The sequence below is a fragment of the Leptosomus discolor genome, chromosome 1 (assembly GCF_034619465.1).
Source record: "Leptosomus discolor isolate bLepDis1 chromosome 1, bLepDis1.hap2, whole genome shotgun sequence".
Lineage (NCBI taxonomy): Eukaryota > Metazoa > Chordata > Aves > Leptosomiformes > Leptosomidae > Leptosomus > Leptosomus discolor.
In genome coordinates, this window is record NC_141391.1 from 96,898,990 (window position 1) to 96,922,883 (window position 23,894).

Here is a 23,894-nt window from a genome sequence, read left to right on the forward strand (position 1 = left end):
GAGCATCAATAATCTACTCTATTAATAAACATAAGAAAATAGGCATTGTTCTCTATGTGCGGTATTTTTTTAATTCTCCCTGACTCCATTCTTCTGTTGCAGAAGAGGAAACCTGTTGTTTGGAAATCTCTGCCTTTGCTTACTGGTAGGCAGCTGGAAGAAAAAGCCAGCTAGAAGAAAAGCCTTGGGCACTGTGGCCGACAGATAAGGCCAGTTTACTTTGTGAGAGGCTGAAATGTCAGTACAAAAGGCCACCAAATGCTATCAGGTACTGTGGTGTTTGCAGCATTTGCGGAAGATTGTGCCAAGCAGCGAGAAATGCGGAAGAGGATCCTGGATTTTGGTACATCAGTGTCCACAGGCAGAAGATGAGATACAGGGATCTTGAGCCTGAGGGAAAATGATAGTGAAAAGAAAATTGGATGCACACCCAGGGTGTGCTGGTCCATCCCTGCACAAACCACGGAGGAAAGAGCTGAGGAGGAGCTGCATGGAAAGGGAACACTCCTTGTCAAGGAGCACTTGCCTTCCGTTGGCGTGGCCTTGCAAACACAAGAGGCAGTGGCGCTGGTGCTCCTGGACCACTCGTTCAGCAAAGCAGCTTCTTAGGTGGAGTCCAAGTCCGTGTGACTGCAACTGAAACACTGGTGCGTGCGTCGTGATTTTGACAATACTGCAGCAAAGAAACAAAGCATCCCTCCTCAAGCAAAATAAATAAGATCCTCTTTCTACAGAAAACAAGAAATATCTTCATGTCATACAATTTTCCAGAAGGGAAAGACCTACCTGCAATATTTTTCTTGGATATGTCTTATTGATTCTGTGTCCCAACAGTTAAAAGGATTAAAAATAATGCAGACTTTTTGGTGTTGTGACTTCAGGTTTTCTATCAAATTCCACTGTGAGGCAGAAGCAGGACAGAACAGGGTCATCTACAATAAAAATGGCATGGCAGGGAGACACTCTTGGAATGGGCTGGCTAATGAACCGGAGCTGTTAAAATATCAGCCTGGTTTCCAAGACCAAAGTGAAACACATTTAAAATCCGGGTGTGAAAATATTCCTTCTGAACTAGTTACCTGGTAAAGGAAAAATCTTAAAAAAAATATGCCCTGAAAGAATAAAACATGACAGATATTTGATCCATTGTCAGACTACTAACTTTGTCAAACCATGTATTTATTTCTAGATAGTGATTTTTTGGTCCCATTTGGTTTCTGTCCATCAGATTGGAATCTCTGGTTAATTATTTTTGAGTGGGAGTACGGTAATACGTATTTTTCATCAGGTGTATTGTTCCAGATGTCCGGATGTAAGGAGAGGTCAGGTAGTTTGTGAGAAAGATGTGAAGACTGTTTTGACTAACCTTGGGAGTGGTCTTGACCAATACCCAGTGCTAGCACTAGGGAATTCAAGTATGAATGTGAACAGCACAAATGCACTTTAGGCAGCGACTTTTGCTTTTCCTGTGTACCAAAGGATACAGCCCTATAGTCTGGAATGTTCTTGTTATCAGGCAACTGACATTTGCAGGTGACAATAGTGGGGACACCTTTTCCACATGCATTAACAATTTTTGATATTCAGGCATTGATTCCTGTTCAGGTAGGATCAGAGCTGATACAGACTGGGTGCTGTTGCATCCGGTACAAACATGAATAGGTTCTTAAAAACTGGCCTAATCTAGAAGTGTGTTCATTGGAAGGAAAAATGAATCAAGACATGAAATGTATTAATTTTCTTCGTATTTTTTCATTTCTCTCTTAAAACCCTAGCTTCTATTAGCTTCCGGCTATGAATCTGGTATTTTAATGTTTTGGTAGCTAGATGTGTGACCTAGGCCACCTCCTTTCTCTTTAGCCATTTTCTCCCGCCAGCCTCCTCCTTGCATTTTATAAGAAAAAGCAATCAAATGGAGGAGACTCCTCCAAAGCCCCCTAGGTCTAAGTGTTTCAATCTGGAAAACCTTTTCTGTGTGTAAGTATCAGTGTCTGGAGTCCAGCAGTGTGAAGCAGTAGAGCATATACATAAATATTTGCTTCAGCTTGTGTAGGATTCAGGTACATGATTGAATGCTTTATTTCATTGGGGTTTACACGTCTGGATTCAGATTTTCTAGGATAGGCACCAAAATCCCTGTTAATGAAGTAGGGTAAGTAACTGAATCAATTCCCTAAACATGACTTAATCTCGGATCAGGTTCAGTCATGAACTCAAAGAAAGCCTGAATAACTCCTGCTCCATGAGCACTGGCCAATCCCAGCCTGTACAAACTCTGTAACACAGTCTGTAGTGCTCTGGCTCCACATTAAATTGCGTATTTTACCAGGCACTTCTGAAGACTAGTGACATGTGCTCCTGCACACTGCCAGGTTAGGAGGGAAAAAAAAAAGGTATGTTAAAATCTGAGTTTCAAAGGTTTTACAGACAAAATGGAGAACATACATGTCTTCAGAGGAGAAATACTCTAGAAAACTCCTAAAAGGCAATTAGCAAGGAGGTGCCATTTCTTCTCATCAAATTTCTTTGCTCTATTGCCAGTTTATTACTTTTGTCTTTAACTTCCAGGGGGGGCAATCATGTATGTCATCCTCCCTTATATTATGCACTTCTTTTTCCTTGCCCTGCCGCTTTTTCTATACCCATCTCTGCTTTCCTACTTGCCGTTTTCCCTGTGAAACAGCCACAGGACACCGCAACCTTTATGCTATCTGGGATGCCCTGGGGACCAGGACCAGTTGCAGAGCAGAGCCTTGTGGAGCCCCTTGCAAGCAGGATGCCTTTGTGACAGGCATGGCCAGGCAGATCCGGGACTCGGTGCACTCCTCCATCCTGGATACCCATATGGAGGAGACTACAAACCTGTGGCAGAAAGATGTCCTGCCAATGCAGGGACATAACCAGCTGTTCTTTCCCACTCTTCCTTAAGTCTCCTGTACATTAGTTATTTTCTGGTGATTTTTAGCATTCTTAAAGTAAATTGGTGACTACTTTGAAGATACATGTCAGAAAATGGAGTGCACACACATGCACACACGTGAACACACACACTCATGCACAGATTCATGAAGGTATGTGGGCGGCTCTTCCTTGCATTTCCAGTGACTTTGTATCTGCAGTTCTGGCATCAAGTGAATCTAGAAGGGGAAAATCAAGAAAGGGTTAATTAAAAAAAAAAAAAAAAAAAAAGCAAACTTTGCTTTGTTTGCACTGAACTTACATCAGTTTCCATGGAAATGGAAGTAGAACAAGCCAAGAGCAGTGGTGTAGCCAACTTCAGCTGCTGGCTTCTAGTTCTTGCTTCTGTTTCCATGGAAATAGATGCCAAATCAGCAAAAAATAAGGTAACTTGTTTTAAAATACTAGACTTTTAAAGGCTTGTCCTTATTTAACCTCAGTCAGGAAGATAGCTGGTGAGGGGAGGCAGCCAGCAACGAAGCGAAAACTTTCAGAGGCTCTTTCAATTGCTGACTGCTTATTGAACTCTGCAGAGAGTAATTCAAGTGGCAGCTACTCATCTTTAGAAATATTTTGTAACTTTCCTCCTTGTTGTAAATAAAATACATTTTTCTCTTGGCTTGGATAGTCGCAGTAGTCTGCAAGAGGCTGAAATAACAGCTCCTTGCAATGCAACCGTGCAATTGTCTCCTCAAACTGCCTTTGCTTCAAGAGTTCAGAAAGAGCTGCGCTTTTCTCAGAGCTACAATATACAAACTACCCCCATTGCAAAAGCAACACTTTGTGTCTCAAAGTTCCAAGTCAGAGAAGCAAAGGAGGGTTAGCTGGGGGAATTCCTGAAAGTGTTTTACAACAAACATCCCACTTTCTTTTTTTTCCTAATCTGGGAAGGCAAAATTTCACCGAGATAAAAGAAGTTGATCACCTATTGCTTATAGCAAAATGTGGACGGGGAAGCAGGAAAATATGAACAGAATCCAACCAAAAAAATTCTGTAATTTCAAGAACTGAAATTTCATCCAGAGCTCATTTTATTAAAACCAACTTTAATAGAAAGTTATTTCAAGGTTGGAGGTTGGCTTTTGATCCTTAGCTGTTGCTATGTTGGAACTGTCTGTAGGGAAGAGTATTTCTTGGTGGGGAGTTGTGTGAGGACAGAGTTGGGAGTCCCATGCTCGGCCCCATTGATCTTTGAGTTGCTCATGAATGGGGATATCTGTTCCAAGACATCCTCCACCTCTCTCTTCCCCTACAACTATTTTGCTTACGTGCTTCTCAGGCATTTCTTTAATAGGCTGCAAACACAACCTAAGACAACGGATCATATCACAGGTCACTTGTGGGCCCTTTTTCGGTAGCAGCATATATCTAGAAGCCAGAACTGTAAGTATACATTTAAAAAACCCCAAACTTGTCTAGAATTTGTAGGGAAGTAAATGCAATTCTAATGAGATATTTCTTCATTTGCAGTATTACATTTTTCCTTTTAATGACATAGAATCTGCTCTTGCAAGGGCACGTGCTTCACTTCACACAATAAGTATATTCCCTTGGGCTGCTGAGGGAGTAAATAAATGAAGAGTGCAGGCCAACCTAATTTTAAAGAAGTGGATCAGGCCTGGACTGGGGCCTCACAGTTGTTCTTTTTAGGTATTATAAGGAATGTGCTTATTTTCTGACTGGTTTCTGTTGATCTTCTTTGAAGAAAACCCAAGAAACATCAAGACCTTCAAGAAATTGCCAAAATAAGGTAGATTTTTTTGCACCAGGAGCCTTTTAAAACATGGTAGATATTTTTTGTTTCTACTACACATTGTCTTAAAATTCAAAGAACTTGCTCTGGTTGCTTTATCAGACATTTATTGCTGCTGTTGCTGCTGCGACGTGATTACTTCGAAGCTAGTTTTGAGCTATAGGGGTCCTGCTTGAAGGGGGAAACCCAGTGCCATGTTACCTATAATCCTCCGTGGCATTTCACTAATATTTCCCTTGGAAAAGCTTTAGTCTCTGCTGGAATGGAAAAAAAATCTGGGAAGCAATGGAAAGTTAATTCATACTTTTTAAGGGGGGGTGGGGGCAAGGGGGAGTTGAGAGTGCCACTGCTCCCCAGGTGTTTGTAATCAAACTTCCAATGTACTTTTTTGACTCTCCATTACACAACAGTTCATCATCCTTCAGGCTTGCACCAGTGCTTCCAGGCCTCCAGGTCACTAACCCGCATAAATGTCATGCCCCTCAGCTTGCAATGGTTAAATCACACAGGGAGAAATAGGAGCTATTTGCCAACTCTTCTGCGAACAGCTCATAGTACCATAGCATGACTCAAGGGATCATGAGAACAAACTACAAGAACAGCAAGTTGTGTAGCCAAAATGAAGGAAAAAAAAAAGATTAAAAAAAGAGCAAGGTCTGACATGAGGTCCTTGCGGCAAAAATTACATGCCTGCACTTTTCTGTGAGTTTCGTAACATTGGCAGATCAACCTTGCTGCACCAGGCACTCTGGGGCGTGCTGACAGCCCTGTCCTGGGCATCCTGCTCCACCAGCCTGCCTAGCCGTGCTGCTGCCCCTGCCCTGGTGTCATCCCCAGGGTGCTGCGGTGGGTGGGCACAGAGCACGGTGTGGCAGGATGGATGGAAACATCCACAGTGAATATAGGCTACCCTCTGTTTTTGCTGTAAGGTGACCATTCCTCGAGTATAGACCGCTCCCATCAGGAGACAGCATCACATCGGTAAAGTGGAGCAGCCACAGGTGCCAGGCGCTTACCACGGGCACAGGGTGCCACCATGCTGGGAATTTCCCTCCCCAGGGCTCTGGCGAAAAGTCACTGTACCTGAAAACCTCTTCCCAGAGGCACCTGACGACGCTGGATGGTGGTTGAATTACGTGTAAAAACATGATCTCACACGTCCCTGGTGGTACCCCATGCTGGGCAGGGAGAAGAGAGCAGGCAGGACGTGGGGCTGCTGCTACCTGCTGGGGCTGGCACCCGAGGGTGCTCCTGGCCTGCTCCCTGCAGTTGGGAAGCCAGCCTTTCTTCCTAGCTCCAGTCCCAGGTGGTCACCCATCTTGGGTCAAGCTCCTTCCCCTCCAGGATCCTCCTTGCTCTCCTACTTCTCAGCATAAAATTTTTTGGGGCAAGTCAGAATGGACATGCATGACACTTTGCCCTGCGATAGCCCCCTCTGCAACTGAAGCAAGTATTAACAAAGAGCAAATGTGACCAGAGAAGCAGGATGATTGCTTTGCTCCAAAGCTCAACCTCGACTGGGATGCAACCTTCGTCCAGACATCTTGCCAATGGATTCTTAGTGCTTGTGAATTTTCTCCCTGTCTACAAAGTTTTTAAGTTAATTTAAGGTCTAATTTGTTCATGAGCTGAGATCATAGAGACAGTCACAGAATAAAAGGCGTGTCACTTTTTTTTTCCCTCCTTCACCCATGACTGGATAAGGCTGCCTTGTGTACGTCTTGCATCGTGTACCTGTACAGCTTTTTAATCTTTTTATTGTTTGTACTAATGGTTTTAATTCTGGAGGTTTTTGCATTGGAAATGGAAGGCCTGTAGCTTTCACAGCACAGATGGGAGATAAAAGCATCATAATCACAAAGCCAGGTCAATGAGATTTTTTCCAGGAAGATGCTAAAGGCATTATTTGGCATTAACAAAGAAAGGGATAATTAGAAAATATGCAAAGAAGGCTTTATTCCTGTAATTAATTTCAAAGTTGGAAGTTCCCTAGTGCTCTTCTGTTCACAAGTGGTAGCATAGGAGCCATCGCAGAGGAGATGTATCTTCATCACAAATCAGAAACAGGGGGGAAATTGAAACTTGTGTTTCCAGTGACTTTAAAAAGAAAAAGCTGTAGTCAGGAGTTAATGTGTATTCTGACTCTACGTGAAGAAAATTCAATCATCATAAATAAGTATTCACACATTACATGAAAGGAACGAGGAGGATGTAGCCAAACTTGGTTTCCTGTGAGACTGGGCATTCCTCTCCAGAGAAAAATAATGATCAGAGGTCACTTTGATAGCTTGAGGCTGTGCCTATGTTTGCAGCTGCTTTTTTGCACTGATTTCCTACAATTACTATCAGCCCCATTGATGGTAGCGATGCTTCCTCTACCTTCCATTGTTTTAACACTGTCAAAACTGTTTCTGAGCAAGTCTAAATGGCTCTGCTTTAGGAATACCAGCAGCTACACATGTCTTGGTTACAGCCTTGCTCCCATCTGGATCTTAACACCTTGCCATGCGTTAAGATCAAAAGTAAACAAAGGAAAATGGCGGGCACAACTCTCTCTATATATAGTTTTATTCCTTCTGACCCCTAATCCATAGCCGTCACCCCCATCATCATGTCAGCAGTTGCAGTATTATTTGGTGCAAAGCGCCCCGCTTGTGAAGGCAACAGCCTTGCTACAAGAGATGCGATTGGAGAGCTTTAGTACTGCTGTTTTTACTCAGAAAACCTGGATCCCCTCAAGGCAGCTGATGTTGCACATAGAACCACACATTTAATATTAAAGTTTTTGGTGTTGGTTGTTGGTTTTCTTTGTTTTTTTTTTTTATATTGGCAGCTTTACAATTAGGCTTTTTAGTTTAATCTGGTTGAATTTATATTGTTGGCTTTGTATTGTGGGTAGTGCTGGCTTGGCTGATGACTGGTGTAGGTGAACATAACTCTCATCCTGTCTCCGCACACCATGAGGAATTCACGTCCTGTACACACTTGCAAGTTCCTATTTGTGTACATACTTTTAGGACTGAGTCTAACCCACAGCTGCAGTGTAGCATGTATGTATTTATATGTACTACCATTCACATGGCAAAATTTTGCATGTACACACATACTCGCCCGCTCTCTTTGTAATGATTTTCACACTCACTTACTCATGAGGTTGGTTAGGTCTCCTAACTCACATTCAAATCCAGCTTTCTCTAGCTCTAGACCTTCAGCTTGTTGGCAGGCAAACTTAGCATCTTGCTTTGCAGTTGGATCAGAAAATGCATAAAGATAGGAAGATTACATATGGGTTCTATACGGCTTTATTTTTTTCACAGTTCATTCAAGGACAATCCTTCTTTTAGGTCCTACTCCTGTTGTAGGTCCTACTCAAAGGTTTCTTTGCTTAATGCAAAGAAATATGTGCATGAGCTTATCACAGAGCTAATTCAGAATATGCAGTTAGCATTCGCTGATGGCAGCACTGATGGCGCACTATGTATTTCCCAATGCATGGAGAGAGTGGTTTTAAACAGCAGTTTCCTTTTCTATTACTTGCTAATTACTTCTGTTCTCATTGCATGAGCTTCGACACTTTGCTCTCAAGCAAGTGACGCTGTTTAAATTCTCCTGGAAATATTTCTCACACATGCAGGAATTAAAAAATTATTTTCATGTCCCTTGCAGAAATATCTTACGGAACGGCTAATGGTTTTCTTACCTCATGAATATATCCAAGGATTGTTCCTGTATTTACCATTCCAAATCACTACAGTGAGGGCTTAACTCAAGACAGATAGGCCACTGTCCTCGTCCAATAAAATGATTTTCTCCTGATGTGTGCGGTTCAGTTTCCTTCTTAAACATAAGCTGAGAAAGCCACCCTGCTCACTGTCATAAGTTAGTCTTTGGCCAGAGGTTGGTCCCCGCATACACTGCTTTGGGTACGCAGCAGATGCCACAAAGTACCCAAGTGCTGAGATATTGCCTCTGTCCCGCAGCTGAGGAGAGCACTTGCCCCAGCTGGGGAGCATTGAACTGGAGAAGACCCTTAAGTGACGAAGGGGACACCCTGCCAGGCCCATGGACAGGCAAGCAGGGAGCAAGGGCTTGTCAGCAAGAGGAGGACTCTTCTCTTAGGACTCACAGAGCTGCTTTCCCCTACAGCAGTGTGAAACTGCTGATTCTTTTCAAGTTCTGATCAGCAGCTTTGCCATCTGGTTTTGGATTTCTCTCCAGCGCACAACTGTTGAAGCTCCCCTCTGAACTCCTCCCAGCTCCTTTTTTTTTCTTTGCTTTTTGTCCTTGCCAGTTATTTTGTATTTTGTGAAGGATCTTATTCCTCAGGTTTTGTTGTTTTGAAGACAGCTGTAATGCAAATCCTGTTTCCCTTTTATTCATTTATCTCATCACAAAATAAAGTTTATTAACTTTGACAGAAAAAAAGTTTTAAATGGTAAATGTTTGATTTATTTTATAAGATAGCACCAATTATTTTTGAGTTATAATAATAAATCAAGTTTGCAGAAAGGCGTAAATGTGAATGTCAAGTATTTGGGGCATCTTATAAAAATACAGAATAAGACAAAGGAACAAGAAACTTGGTAGGAGAAATACCAATAGCAATTTTAAGGCTCCAAAATTTACAGTTTTCCAGAATATTTAGATTTTATACTAACACAGGGAAAAATCTTTGTTTAGAATACGATGTGAAGACATGACAGGACAAAATGTTATCGTTTTACAGCCCATGTAAGATATGTTATGATACACTGCAGTAACTCAAAAACAGAAAACTTCAAAGACAACTTAGTAATTCAACAATTAATGTAAATTTTATGAAACATTCAAAAGGATATTAACAGATTAGTTCAAAGTATAAACTGTAATTTTTTTCAAAGGTGCACACAAATTTCATCCCTCTTTGGCAACTGTAAACGTAACATTTGGCTAAATATTGTTTGAAACTTCCATATTCAAAACCTTTCAGTAGTTGATCAGAGTGTGGAATTAATTTTTACATAAATCTTTTTGAACCTTTTGATTGGCTTCCCAATTGTCACTGGGAATTGATCATAAAAATCACAGTAGCAAGCTTAAAATTATTTGAATGACCCTAGAGCTGAGAAGCAACTAAATTTGAATTTCTTTTTAGTCGTTGTACTATTCCTGCTCTTTGCTGTTCCAGAAGACAGGACAACATTTTGGCTTGTTCTAGAAAGGAGTCCAGCTTGACAGGCAACTCCTGCCTATGGAGGGCCCTAAAATAGACACCTGGCTCATACCCAAGCAATAGCTTCCAAGTGAACTAGCTCACAGCTCAGTCTCAGCAATCTCTTACACAGAGACAGACTCTGCCACCTTGTTCATGCTCAGTAGCACGTTACTCCTCAAGAATTTACAGAAGCTACTTCCAGAGTAAAGCATTATGCTCTGTGAATAGGCTTAACACCATCTAGATCTTTGAAGTGGCCTTTCGTTGTGGAGATAGACCCCATTTGCTTCAAACCCCTCGGCTGTGGTTGTCCCGTTCAGCCTCTGTTGGACCACTGCAAATATCTATCTTTCAGCCCGAGCCATCCGGGCGCTGCCGTGGTTGGCAGGCAGGAGGCATGTCTGTGCGGGAAGCACAGTCCGTAGGCTGTCGTGGGCTGCTCCCGTCCCCTTTGAAGGATCTGACATACTACCGCAATTTATTGGCAAGTATTTTGGACTTCAAAGGAAGAAAAATAATTCAGATTTGTGGGGTTTTTTTTTTGCTGTGAAAGGGAAATTAGTTTCTTACCCACTCCTCCTTCCAGACCGGGATATGACTCAGTCTCTGATAGTTTAAAGATGATCAGAGCCAATACTGGATTTCTTTTGTGAGATGTGTCGTTGCTGTACTAAATGCTGAGGATAAAAATACCTTCTGCAGTTTGCTACTGCACTGGAAAACAAACAGGACTTCTTCCTTTAGATTGACTGTTATGTAGCTGGATGTAGATTGCTTTTCATCTAGACTTCAGCTGAATTTGTAGTTTCAGGACTTCACATCTAATACAATCTAAAATTCTTGTAAAAAGAATGAAACATGCTTGTGCAATTTGGGTAGTGGTGATAACTGGGGAACACAAATCATGGGCAGTGGTTTCAGAAAGGTTTACTTTTTTTTCTTGGCTCCAAAATGAAAAATATCACAAGGAAACACAGGTTATTTGTAGTGCTAACAATGCATATTTTTGAGGGTCTCTGGTTTCCTGTGGCGCCTCATCCTTAATGCACTTTATTGTGAACGTGTTGGCACACATCCTTTTCCCAAGCCAAAAGCCACCTGGCAGTTGTAGCAGGAAGAATGAAAAGCAACATCCCACTTTCAATGGTAAATTCTCAACCTATGCATGATTTGTGATAATAATCTACTCATTTGCTCTCCTGCAGTGATAAATTACTAGTGTCTGGACAATGCTGTAGGAGGAAAATGATTTCATAATGCCTCCTAAACTTGCATCCCAAAGCATGAAACTGACTTCTTTATTTTAAACCATGGGAATATCTAAAGCAATATACTCCCCATGCAGATTTTAAATATTTTTGAAAGCCATAGTTTTATTTTACCACCGACATTAACTTAAATTAAGATGCATCTTATAGAAAAAAAATTAAAAATAATAGTTAGTCATTTTGGGTGCCTGGCTTAAAATACTTTGGAATACTTTCATTGATTTTCAAATGGCTGTAACTGAGCACAGTCTGAACACCAGGTATCTCCTAAGGCATTCTGAGTAGAATATCTCAAAGCAGAGCACTCACTATTATTATTTGCTTTTGAGAATCTTGACTGGGAGTGACATTTCTGTTAGCTAGATCCCTTAACTCCAGGTAATACACAGCAGAGACGAACCTCCTCTCTGTATATATGTTCATGCCTTTTTAAAATGATACTTTAAATGCTAGGTGCTTGAGCTCACTAATAATTCCCTGAATACTAGTTCAATCAACATGCTAGTCCTTAGATGTAATAAACCTCAAGATGGCACTCTTGAACTACAGAGTTTTTCAGGGAAGCTGATCATGAATTTCTTGCAAGGAAAAAAAAAATAGGAATTTGATGGTGAGTGTGAACTGTGCAGGAATAACCAAAGCAAATATCAAGCACAGCAGCAATATCAGACTAGGACATCAAAGCCTACTGGAGCTCACATGGCAAAATTTACTTGAGAGCGTTGGTTGCAATAAAAATGATTGTTGATAAAAAAAACACATTTTGTTAACAAATCCATTTTTTTTGAAGCTTCTTCCAGTTTTTTTCCTTGCTCGCTGTCCCTTATTCAGTACTTTTTTTTTTTTTTCTCACAGAGGATGATTTCATATTTCCTCATGAGTCTCCTGAGGTTTGCTTAGGTGTTGCTTGGGTTTGGTTCAGAGGCGAGGTAGCACGTATTTGGGTTCAGTTCAGATGTGAGGTAGAACACATTTGTGTTCAGTATTTATGCCAGTGGCAATGGACTATAAAGGCCGTGCCTCTCAGGTCCTCCTTCCCCAGGTGACTCATCATCTCCCTCTGTGGGATGGAGGGTGCTGTGCCTGTTCCTGTAACAAAAGTCCCTGACGGCTTCGCCCTGGCTTTTCCTGCTTTCTCCTCATGCAGCATGGGGATAGAGGGAGGAAGCTCTGACATCCCGGAGCACAGAGGGGGAGGAAGGACACCTACCTGCCCCTCATTTAGGTTCTGTAGAGCTAACCTGCTCCTCTCCACCCTCATGCGAGCTCCTTGCTTTTTTTCTTTTTACTCTTCACATGTAGCACCATTCTCTGCATCCCCACCAGGTTCCTGGGTGGAAATTCTGCACGTCACTGGAGAGAGGCTGTCTCAACACTGCCTGGGGGTGGGACATGGCTGCTGTGCCATGGCTCCTGTGGAGCCATGGAGCAGCTGGCTCCAATCCAGGCGCTGCGGTGGGTGGGGAAATGCTGGCACCAGCAGGCAGTCACCCCTGTTTTGTGGGGTAAGGGGGGCCCCTCCTCAACCCAGGCTTATGTGAAAGTGGAGCTGAGAAGCTGAGCAGCAGCTCCCAGACCTCCCAGAGCCTTTCTCCCTCTCTTCCTCCTCCTCCTGAAGAGGAAGTTTTGTGCAAGTCAGGGAGCTGCAAGAGGCAGCAGCCATGGGAGGGAGGAGGGAGACCATAGGAGACCTACCCTGGCTTGTAAAGACTTTTTGGGGCCTTTGTCCCATGGCATTTGCTCCTTTCACAAGAGCCAGCCTTCCCTCCCTCAGCAGTTTTCCTCAGCTGTTGCTTCTCTCCATGTTGACTTTGGATACTCGCACTCTTGGCTGTGTCTTACATGAGGTTAGGGTCATGGCTGGCACCCTCCCAGCCCACCAGCCTGCCTTGCTTGCCGCCCTCGTAGCCACTGGGTTGGAGCCGGCTGCTGAGCACACTTACGAAATCATCTGCTGACTCACCCTTCCCCTGCTTGCCTAAGTGAAATCATGCCTGCCTTTAAAAATCACATTGCAGCATTACATGACATATTTATCCACTTCTTTCACTGTTGTGAACTGCTTCAGATAAGCAGCTGTGAGGTTTCTGGAAAAGAGTGGGTTTTTTGCTCTAGGGCCGTTGAAAAACGCAGGACATTTGTTTCTGCTCTGTTTGCTGGTATAAATCTGCATCTGTTGAATCACCAAGGTCATTCCTGGAAATGCTAGGAAATGCCTTATCCAGAGCAGGCACAGGTCAGTCCCAAGGGGGGCAGATCTGTCTTTTTTTCAATCGTGTCCGTGTCTCTCACATGTTGTTTCTCTCAGGTATGTTGTGTGAGCACAGTGGTGTGGCTGCTTAGAGCAGCAGATTGATGCCTCTGAGTGTGTCACATCATGTCAGCATCCTTTCCTATCGTCAGCCCCCATTTCAACACAGTCTCACACAGACAAATCAATCTGGGCCAAGTACTGTGGGTTTTTTCAATTACTCTGCCTAGATTGGAGACCTTATGTACTTGCACCCTAATTTGCAGAGCTGCTGTGTCATGCATTGAATCTTTGTCCAAGCCAGTCTCTGGCACAACAGGGAGATTAGTTACCGAAGGCAAGAGCCTGACGAGTGATGAATTCTGGAAATGGACAGACAGGAAAAAATGAGTGGGATTTTGCTTAGATTGAGCCAAAAGACAAAACTTACATTTTTTTGACTACTGAATATGCCATTACTCTAAGTTTTGATCAATCCAAATACTGGGTTTATTTCCGATTTCATTACTTTTTGATTCAGTGTTGGTTTTGATTCTGATTCATCTGACACTTTTAAAACTTCTTTGCTATATAAAATAGTAGGTTAATTTTTAATTGGGAAAAAACTAAAAGTTGAAAGTTCTAATGTTTCCAAAATTTAACAAGAAGATTGTTACTTTTTCAGAAGTAAAGCATTTCAATCTGGCTTTAAGAAAAATACCACCTCACTATTTTCTTCAGGAAAAACTATTTGCCAGTTATGATAAATACTATTTCTTTCATTTTGTGATTATTATTAAAACAGCAATGAAAGCTTACTTTGGTAAGTTATATACTACATATTGGTTTTTTCCATGCTACAGAGCTGAGTAGAGCAGAGACATGGATACTTTTGTCTCATCACAGACTGGTTGTCTCAAAGGCACTGAGAAAACCTTTTAAGCACAACAGTCAAGAGGAGACTCTCAGTCACAGATGTCTATGTTCTACCATCAGAGAACTTACTAGGTAACCTGGGCAGTTTTATGATATGACTGGCAATCTAACAGCTAGTTGCCTCCAGAAAGACCTGTGCTGCCAGCCTCTGCCTTCCCCAGGTCAACTCTATAGTTCCACCACCATTCCCCCTGTGCCAGCACCAACACTGGGCCAAGCCCACAATGAGGAGGTCTGGAGAGAGAAACTAGCAAAAAAAATAATTCTACCAGAAATAAGAGAGTACCTTTCTGCCAGTTTAGCCCCCAAAGTCTGCTTTTCATGGGACCCCTGCCAGGTACCAATGCCAGTAAGGGAAACGACCGTGAGCAGGACTATCTTGAGCAGCAGGCTGGCTCGTCTGCAGCAGAGCCCCGTGCCCCAGGAGGCAGCCATGTCGTGAAGTGAAAGGACAGTTTCAGACTTGGTGTTACATCTCTCCTTTTGCGGTGCTGCATCTCCCATTTTCCTGTTGCTTTCTTCTGTCATTGGTATTGTTTCGTATGCTTGGTCCTGTGACATCTGGTTAACCCTACAATGTTTTCTAGAGCTTAAATAGTTCCTCAAAAGCATTAAATGCTGTGGATTACCCATGCAAAGGTGCGATTCATCAATTCAGGTTGTTGACTTTTGGGGGAGGTTGAAAATTTTTTCTTTACTTTCAGAAAGTTACAAATCAAGGCATTTAATAGTCTTCCAAGAGAAAAGCATAGTTTTTCTATCACTCCTGTTACACTGGTCATTTCCAGATGTCAAGTATTTACATACCCCCACATTTCTATCTAATGTGAGTAAGTTCTGGGTTTTTTTTCCCATGTATAACACCCCACAAAATTGCAAACACTCTTTGAGCTTAGACAGTAGAAATTTTTACTTTCACTAGCTGCAAGATGAAAACTAATGCTCCCCTCTGCCTTAGCTTGGAATACTGATTTGCAGAATTTCTCACTGGAGGACATAGTAGATATTTTTGAACATGTTTCCTCTTTAATGTGGAGAGCCATCTCTGGGAAAAGTTTGCAAGATCAGGCTCACAGTCATTGTTTAGTCAAACTGCATAATTCTTAGGTCTTTTAATCTGTTCTCATAAATCAATCCTCCAATCCCCTTAATCGTATTTGTTGCTCGTCTCTGAATTCCTTCCAATTTTGCAATTTACATTATAATTAGAGCTTAGTGAAACTGATGAGAAAGTGATTTTTGGGGCCAATTTTTATGCTGCTTGTAAATATTCAAAATCTTGCTTTCTGCAGGATCGTGAGGGCCCCTGAACTGCGTGACAACGGCAGGGACCTGAGGAACTCCCACTCCTGGAGCAAGGACAGATGTTTTCACAGATTCTCCCACTGTGACTTGCCTCTAATTAGTATTCATTATCCCATTGATTTCCCTGGGACTGTAACTGCCTATGGCACAACTCGCAGTGAATAAGGACAGGAGGATCTGCCCCAGCCTGCACCTAGTATCACTAACTCACTGCCTGATTTTATCCAAGGTGAGTAGTGTTAGGTGTCAGGCAGGGCAATGGGTTGTAATTGGGCTGTTTAGGGGAGCATAAGGCAGCACGCAGACGTTCACTGAATGAATGGCTGTGCTGGTGGAAGACATTGCTGGGTAAAACACCTTCCCCAGGTGTTTTCGGCTGCAGTTGCTCTGCAGGCATCTGGGACAAATGGTGAAGTTAGAGCCTGCACCCCGCTATCGCTGCCCTGTGCCCCTCCTTGCTCTCAGATCTGTTAGGACGCTGCTCACCCGTGCTCCCTGTAATCACTATCTGTGTTTACTCAAATCGGGTGGGACCGAAGGTGGTTTGAGATGGAAGGCCTGAAGAAGATGTACAACTGGCAGAGGAGCAGCCACTGCCACCGCAACCACCTTCCCTGCTGCTGCTAGCTTGCCACAGGGACATCTGCCCACAGCCAAAGCTTGCCCCCACACTGCACATGGAGCAGATAAGAGCACACGCGTGATCCTTCATGCTGGGGAGAGAACGCGGCCATCATAAAGACCTGATGGACTGAGACTTTCTCAGCCAGCACAGCTGACTGGGATGTATGTTTGTCCATAGGTAAAGGGGGTGGCTTAGGATAAAGCCATCTGTGAGCCTTTGTAGAAGAAGCCCGTGCAGAGAGTCCTTGCTGTACCTCTCAGATCAGCTGCCATCTATGTCTCTCAAGGACCCAGAATTGGTTTCTAGTTCTGGTTTTCTACCTTATTTTTTTCTTTTCTTATGTGATGGCTGCAAAGAATTGGAAATCTGCCCCACTGGCAACAGACTGAAGACTCCTGTGAGAGTCTTAGCTCAAATGCAAGCTACAGAATAACCATTAGGAAATAAATAGCTGAATCCCTGCCTGCCTATTTTATGCTTGTAGCTGTACCAGCTGTATTGTCATTTTTGTTCTGCTTCCTCTGATTGCACATAGGAGAAGCTATCAGCATGTGTTTCTAGTCTCAGTCACACAGGTCAATGAAAATGAAGATTTTGGTGTGCCCTCTGCTCACTTTTCTTCAAACATTTTGAAGATTCTTGTGGGGAAATATCTCATATTGCTTTTATAGTATTGATTTATAATAATAATTGTTCTGTTACATTAAAATAATCTTTTCCGTACAGTATGGATGCTAGAACCAAAAGCAGAATGAATGTTCCCATGTGAACAGAAAATAGGAGACAGTGCACTCTCCAATAAACAGGCAACACTGGTGAGGGAGAGCAGCATCATTATCTCCATTCTGCAAACAGGACCACAGAGAGGTGCAACTCATCCAGCTGATGTTGAAGAGGAGCTGGGCATAGGGAGGCTCTGGAACTGAGTCAGTCCCAGGTCCTTGACTACAACCCAAGCAAGCCATTTTATAGATGCTTTCTCATGCATCATGTGCAGTCCAGCCCTCTCAATCTTGTCAAGCAAAAGAGTCACCAAATTTGCTGAATGATGCCTCAAATAAGGACTGTGTTGTTCTCTCTGTGCCATGCTGCTAGGAAGAGAGACCAACAAGTATTTTTGCTGTCCAAACATATCACCATGGCAACTAAAAATTATAGTCAGGAATATTGTAGTTCCTTGTTTTTATTGTGGCCTTCAGATTCTACTGAGTGATAACACGGTCAATTGTTTTAGTATTCCAGTATGGATAACAGACTAATGGTAAGAGCTTTTCGTAAGTCAGCCCCAGAAGACAAAAAAGAAAAAAACCCCACTCAATATAGCAGAAACCAAACATTCTGCAACTCTAGAAGAAAGAGGACTTTGTCCAAGATTTTTAAATGCAACTATTAATTTTATATGACTCAGTTTTCCTATGTCCAAATTGAGACATCTTAGAAATTTGTTTTCTGTAAACCAGTTTTCTTCAACCTGCCTCATGCTGGATTCCCAGGAATCCATTGTTGAAAATCATTAACAGTTTTGAGAACTGAGGACACTTTGTCACTGTGCTGTGACTACAGCACTTGAATGGTTTATAGGAAATTTGGATTTCATCCAAGCTTTGCCACAGACCTATGGTGTGATTTTAAACTGAAATTCAATTTGCAGTCTGACAAAACCAACTTGATAACCACCTATGATGAGATGCCTGGCTTGGCGGATGAGGTGAGAGCTGTGGATACTTCTTGTCTTGGCTTTAATAAGGCTTTCCACACTCTCTACCATATCATCTTCATTGACAAACTGATAAAGTGTGGGCTAGATAAATGATCAGTGTGGTAGACTGAAACTGGCTGAACTGCTCAGCTGAAAGAGTTGTGATGAGCATCACAAAGTCCAGCTGGATGTCAGTCACTGCTGGTATACCCAAGGGTCAATACTGGCACCAGTTCTGTTTAACATCTTCATTAATGACCTGGATGCTGGGATAGAGTGCCCCTTCTGCAATATAAAACTGGAAGGAGTGGTTGACACTCCAAATTGTTGTGGTGACATTCAGACGGATCTCAACAGGCTGGAGAAATGGGCCAACAGCAACCTCATGAAGTTTAAAACAGGGAAAAGCCAAGTCCTGCACCTGGGAAGAAACATCCCCATGCACCAGTACATGCTGGGGGCTGACCTGGCAGAAAAGAACCTGGAAATCCTGTTGAACACCAACATGGGCACGAGCCAGACAAGTGCCCTTGTGATAAGAGGACCAACAATCTCCTGGACTGCATTAGGCGGAACATCACCAGTAGGTCAATGGAGGTGATACTTCCCCTCTACTCAAAAGTGGTGACACATCTGGAGTTCAGTATTGGGCTCCCCAGTACAACAAAGACATGGACATACTGGAGCAAGTCCAGCAAAGGGGCATGAAGATGATTAAAGGATTTTGAGCATCTCTACTATAAGGAAAGGCTGAGAGAGGTGGGACTGTTCAGCCTGGAGCAGAGGAGACTTGGGGGATCTTACCATTGTCTAAAAATACCTTATGGGATGGTGCAAAGGAGACAAAAACAGGCTCTTCTCACATGCCCAGTGACAGGATGAGAGTCAATGAGCACAAACTGAAACACAGGAAATTCCATTTAAACATAGGAGAAAACAATTCTTGCTGGAAGGGTGATTGAACACTGGAACAGCTTACCCAGGTAAGTTGCAGAGTCTCCATCCTTCAAAATATTCAAAACCTGACTGGAGAAAACCTGAGCAACCTGCTGTAGCTGATCCTGCTTTGAGCAAGGGGTTGGACTAAATGATGGCCAAAGGTTACTTCTGCCTCAGCAGTCCCCTTATTCTGTGACAGGAGAGGAGAATGGTCTTATGGAAATTGCAGTGCTCCTTCAACATAATTTCCTATATCAAACAAGTCTACTGTTTTCACCATGATATGCATTTTGCTTTGTTAATTTATTGTTATTATTAAATTAAATTATTATCACTATTTATTTGTGACAACAGAAGTAGGCCTGGAAGACAACAGTTGGAAAGGATTCCCCAGATATCGGTGGTTATTTGGATTCATATCGTATTTTCAGTTTGCTAATTATAAGGCCTGTAATACTCCAGACGCGAAGCTCATATGTGAGCCCAGGCCCACCAGTTGCTGTTGTTGTTGTGATGGACCACTTTTTCAATCTTCATCATTGTTTAGATGCATCTTGAATCTGATGCTTTCCCTGCATGGTGACAGAGTCAAACCCGATACAGGGTGAGCAAGCAGCTCTGTTTCAATCCAGAAGTGAGTCATCATGGATTCTTCCAGCTGTTTTTCACCATTCTCTCTGCCAGGAGAGCTGTTTCTCTCACCTGCTTCAGGCAAAACGAGCTGGAGTTGTAAAACCCAATGGTTTAAGCACTCCCAGATTGTTATGACTGAGGAGGGTTAGAGAGGGCTCAGACAACCAGTTCTGCTGGCACATCAAGGAGGATGGAGACTTTGGCTGGAAGTGGTGATAAGCAGCTAGGGAGTGGGTGAGGAGCAGTGGTCTCTTCTAGCACCCCTAAATGAAGGATAATCCATATTTAGACCCTCAGGGCAAATTCCTCCTATATGTATCTTTGTAAACTCTTCCACCAAAATAGAGTTTAATCTCTTCTCCTCTACACAAGATGCAGAAGCTTACGAAGAGTCTCCCTCAACAGGGTAGGCATATGGAAAACGGCAGTCAAAATACTGACTGCAGAGTTAAAGTTTTAGTATTTTAAGTCCTATATAAATTTCTTCTGACCTTCAGTAGAAAGTCTTGAATGCACAAACCTGCTTGCCAGTGCTTTCATGAATTGAAATAGGTGATTTAGGATGAATAAAATATAAGTTGGCAAATTGCTCATCTCTTGTTATTTTTTTCCAAGGACTAGCATTAGTACTGGTACTTCCTGGACTGAACCAAGGTGCTGTGTTAACAGCTGCAAAATTACTGGAAACAACTTTGGAAATAACCTACAGGTGCCAATTTGCTGTAGTTGTGCCTTTCTCCTTACCTACTATCTTAATCTCTGAAAACTCAGTTTTCATTTAACAATACACACAGGGTTCCAGGTGCTGTGACTGGGAAAGAAAACCTTAAAAATGAGAAATGAAGGTAAGCAAGGCAGATATGAGTCTGCAGACAGCTTGGACCATAGCTCCATGACATGTGAAGTGACCCATTCACCTCACTAAGGTATTCATTCAGAATGTTCCTGGGGCTGATACTGAAAACCCAGTGTTAATCACTCTGATATTCCTGTAAGAGAGAAAGAGAATAATGCCAGATATCCCTGTTTCAATACCAGGCACATAATTTTTGGTTTCACGAGTCAGTAACATTTAGGAAGATCCATGATGTATTACTCTGCCCTGCCTTTTTCAGGGTCAGGAAGAGACTGAGCCCAAAAAGCCTGAGTTGCACCTTGACATTCAGGAAGAGCAGATCTATTGGTCAGAGCTGGGTCTTTCATAGGATGTTATGGCTGAACGTGGCTGAGTCTTACAACCCCTCTGTCTCCACCCCTCCAGGCAGAACTGCCCCTCTCAGGTCATCTAGTTAATAGGTCAGCTTAGCTATAATATCAAAGCACAAAAGGGAGATCTGAGCAGCTCAAAACATGACATGACAATATTTTTTATCAGACGAACTGTCTACTGCAAATGATGTGTTACATTGGCACCCCCAGCTGGAAGCCAGTGGTAGGAATGATACACAATCTTTGAACACACCAAATACTGAAACCTTTGAAATCCTGAGGTGGTCTTGAGAAGCCCCTGGCCAGCAGCTCAAACCACAGAATGGTTGATGTTGGAAGGGACCTCCGGCAGACATCTAGTCCAACCCCTCCTGCTCAAGCAGGTCCACCTAGAGCCTAGGACCGTGTCCAGACAGCTTTTGAATATCTCCAAGGACGGAGACTCCATGGTCTCCCTGGGCAACCTGTGCCAGTGCTCAGTCACACTCACAGTGAAAAAGGGTTTCCTGATGTTCACGCAGAACCTCCTGTATTTCAGTTTGAGCCCACTGCCTCTCATCCCGTCTCTGGGCACCACTGACAGGAGGCTGGCTCTATCCTCTTTGCACCCTCCCTTCAGGTATTTATATATGACGATGACATCTGCCCTGAGCCTTCTCAGCTCCGGGCTGAACAGCCCCATCTCTCTCTGCTTTCCCTCACAGAAGAAATGCTCCAGTTCCTTAAACATCTTTGTTGCAGCACTTTGCTGAACTCTCTTCGGTATGTCCAGTGCTGAGGAGAGCGAAAGGGAAACCTCCCTCCACCTGCTGGCAACACTTTGGCTAATACAGCCCAAGGTACATTAACTGCCTTTGCTGCAAGGGCACCTTGCTGGCTCATATTCAACTTCAAGTTGTCTAAGACTCCTGGGCCTCTTCTGCTAATCTTCTTTGCAGCTGGCCAGACCCCAGCATGTACTGGTGCTTAGGGTTGTTCCCACCCAAGTGCAGGACTTTGCACTTCTCCTTGTCAAACTTCAGGAGATTCCTGTCAGCCCATTGCTTCAGCCTGTCAAGGTCCCTCTGGATGGCAGCACGACTCTCTGGGTTATTCAGCCTCACGTCCTAGTTTTGTGCCATCAGCCAACTTCCTGAGGGTACACTCTGACCCATCATCCAGGTCATTAATGAAGATGCTGAAAAGGACTGGACCCAGTGTTGACCTCTGGGGTACACCTCTAGTTACTGGCCTCCACCTAGACTTCATGTCACTGATCATTATCCTCCAGACCAGGCTGTTCAGCTAGATTTCAATCCACCTTACTTTCTGCTCATCCAGTCCATACTTTATCAGCTTGTCTATGAGGATCTTATGTGGGAGAGTGTCAAATGCCTTACTGAAATCTAGGCAGATAATGTCCATTTCTCTCCCCTCACCTACCAAGCCAGTCATTTCTTCATAGAAGTTTCTCCAGTGGACAAAAATGCCTTCCCCTTGGTGAAGTCATGCTCACTACTCCTGATGACTTTCCTTTGTGCTTACCATATCTCCTTCTTCATGTGCCTGGAAATGGTGTACAGAATTAGCTGCTCCATTGCCTTCCCAAGGATGGACGTGAGGCTGACTGACCTGTTGTTCCTTGGGTCCTCCTTCTTGCACCAACAAATAGTTGCTCAGATTTGTAGATAATAAATTTCAGCAATTTTTATGCTTATAAAAGCCTAAAACAACAGCGTTTTTAACTGTGTTCACTGAGAACAGAAACTGGGCTAAACCATGTTCACCAAACCAGTCCTGCGGGGTGTCTCTAGCATCCCCCCAGCACATAAGGGTGCTATCAGGTGCATACATTCAGCACCTCGCTACCTGGGGGAGCTTGCAGTCCAAACACAGATCATGGGTAGTGGAGCAGAAGCAGAGCATGATGAAGCAGTTTCCATGAGATCATGTTAGAGGGTCAGTGGAAAAGTTGCAGGGGGAACTCAGGGACAGAGATGAAAGTGCTGAAAACAACAGCTGTTTTGTCACTGAGCAAGGACTTTACCATTGTATTTTTTTTGCCCCGTATATTATAAAGACACTAATACTGAAAGAGTTGGCTCAAAACCAGCTTTTCAGCTGTGTGAGACCAGTCCTCTAACTGTTCTCATAGTGCTGGTGGCAGCTACTGCACTGCATCCTGAATCTCTTGCTTAACTGTCCATTTGCCCAAACTGAAAGAATGGGAGAGATCTTAAGAGTAACAAAGAGAGATTTAAAAAAAAAATCCGTATTGTGAACATAGGAAATATTGGAATGGAACCTTCCCTGGGACAGATCACAGTTAAAGATTTCGTGTCAGAAGGTCTTCCATACCCCATGCACGATCAGAGGTCTGTCCTGGAGATACCCAGTGCTTATGTCAGCTTCAGTTTGGGGAATCAGTTACCACAGCTGAGACACCCCTGGCCTTTCTCTGACCAGCTCCTACAAGCTGAGCTTGACTGGTAACAGCATTAACAGTGCAGGGCCCAATAGATCAAAAACTTTTACATTCAAATATAAAAGTGGAAGAGGACTCTTGCTCTATCAACCCTTTATCCCTCAAACTGGGCTATTCCCAGCTATTTCACCACTTCTCACACTTTTTCTCTAACAGAGCTCTTTCTGATGGCAGATCAGTCTATTCTGCCCTTCAGACAGAGCATTTGTCACAGATGTGCTTACCATGTCTCCTGGAGTCTTTCCATCTGAGATGTCCTTGTTACAAACACCATCACAGCCTAGAAAAGTTAATCTAAGAAAAAAAGTTTGTCATTTTTTTATGCACCAATCTTCGTGGGCAGGTTCTTTCATCTACATGCTGCTTTGCTTTCTTATTAGGTCAGATCACCCCTGTCTCAAGACTGGTGCTGGCTTCTGGCACTGGCCAGTCCCTTCCCTGTGAGAGGACAGTGGGAGCTTCTTCCCCCAGCCCCAGGATATAGTGCAATTAAGTAATTATGCCATTCTGAGCAGACATGGGGAGCTGTGTCTGTGCTGAGTATGGTGCTGCTGATGATAGAGAAACTAGTGTTACTGAAATGGCAGATTAAAAGCAAGAGAAGGACTTTCTTCTCTCTCTCATGCTGTCTTTTCTTTTAGTTCAAGCTCTGCTGTGTGGCTAATCAAGACAGGGAGTAGC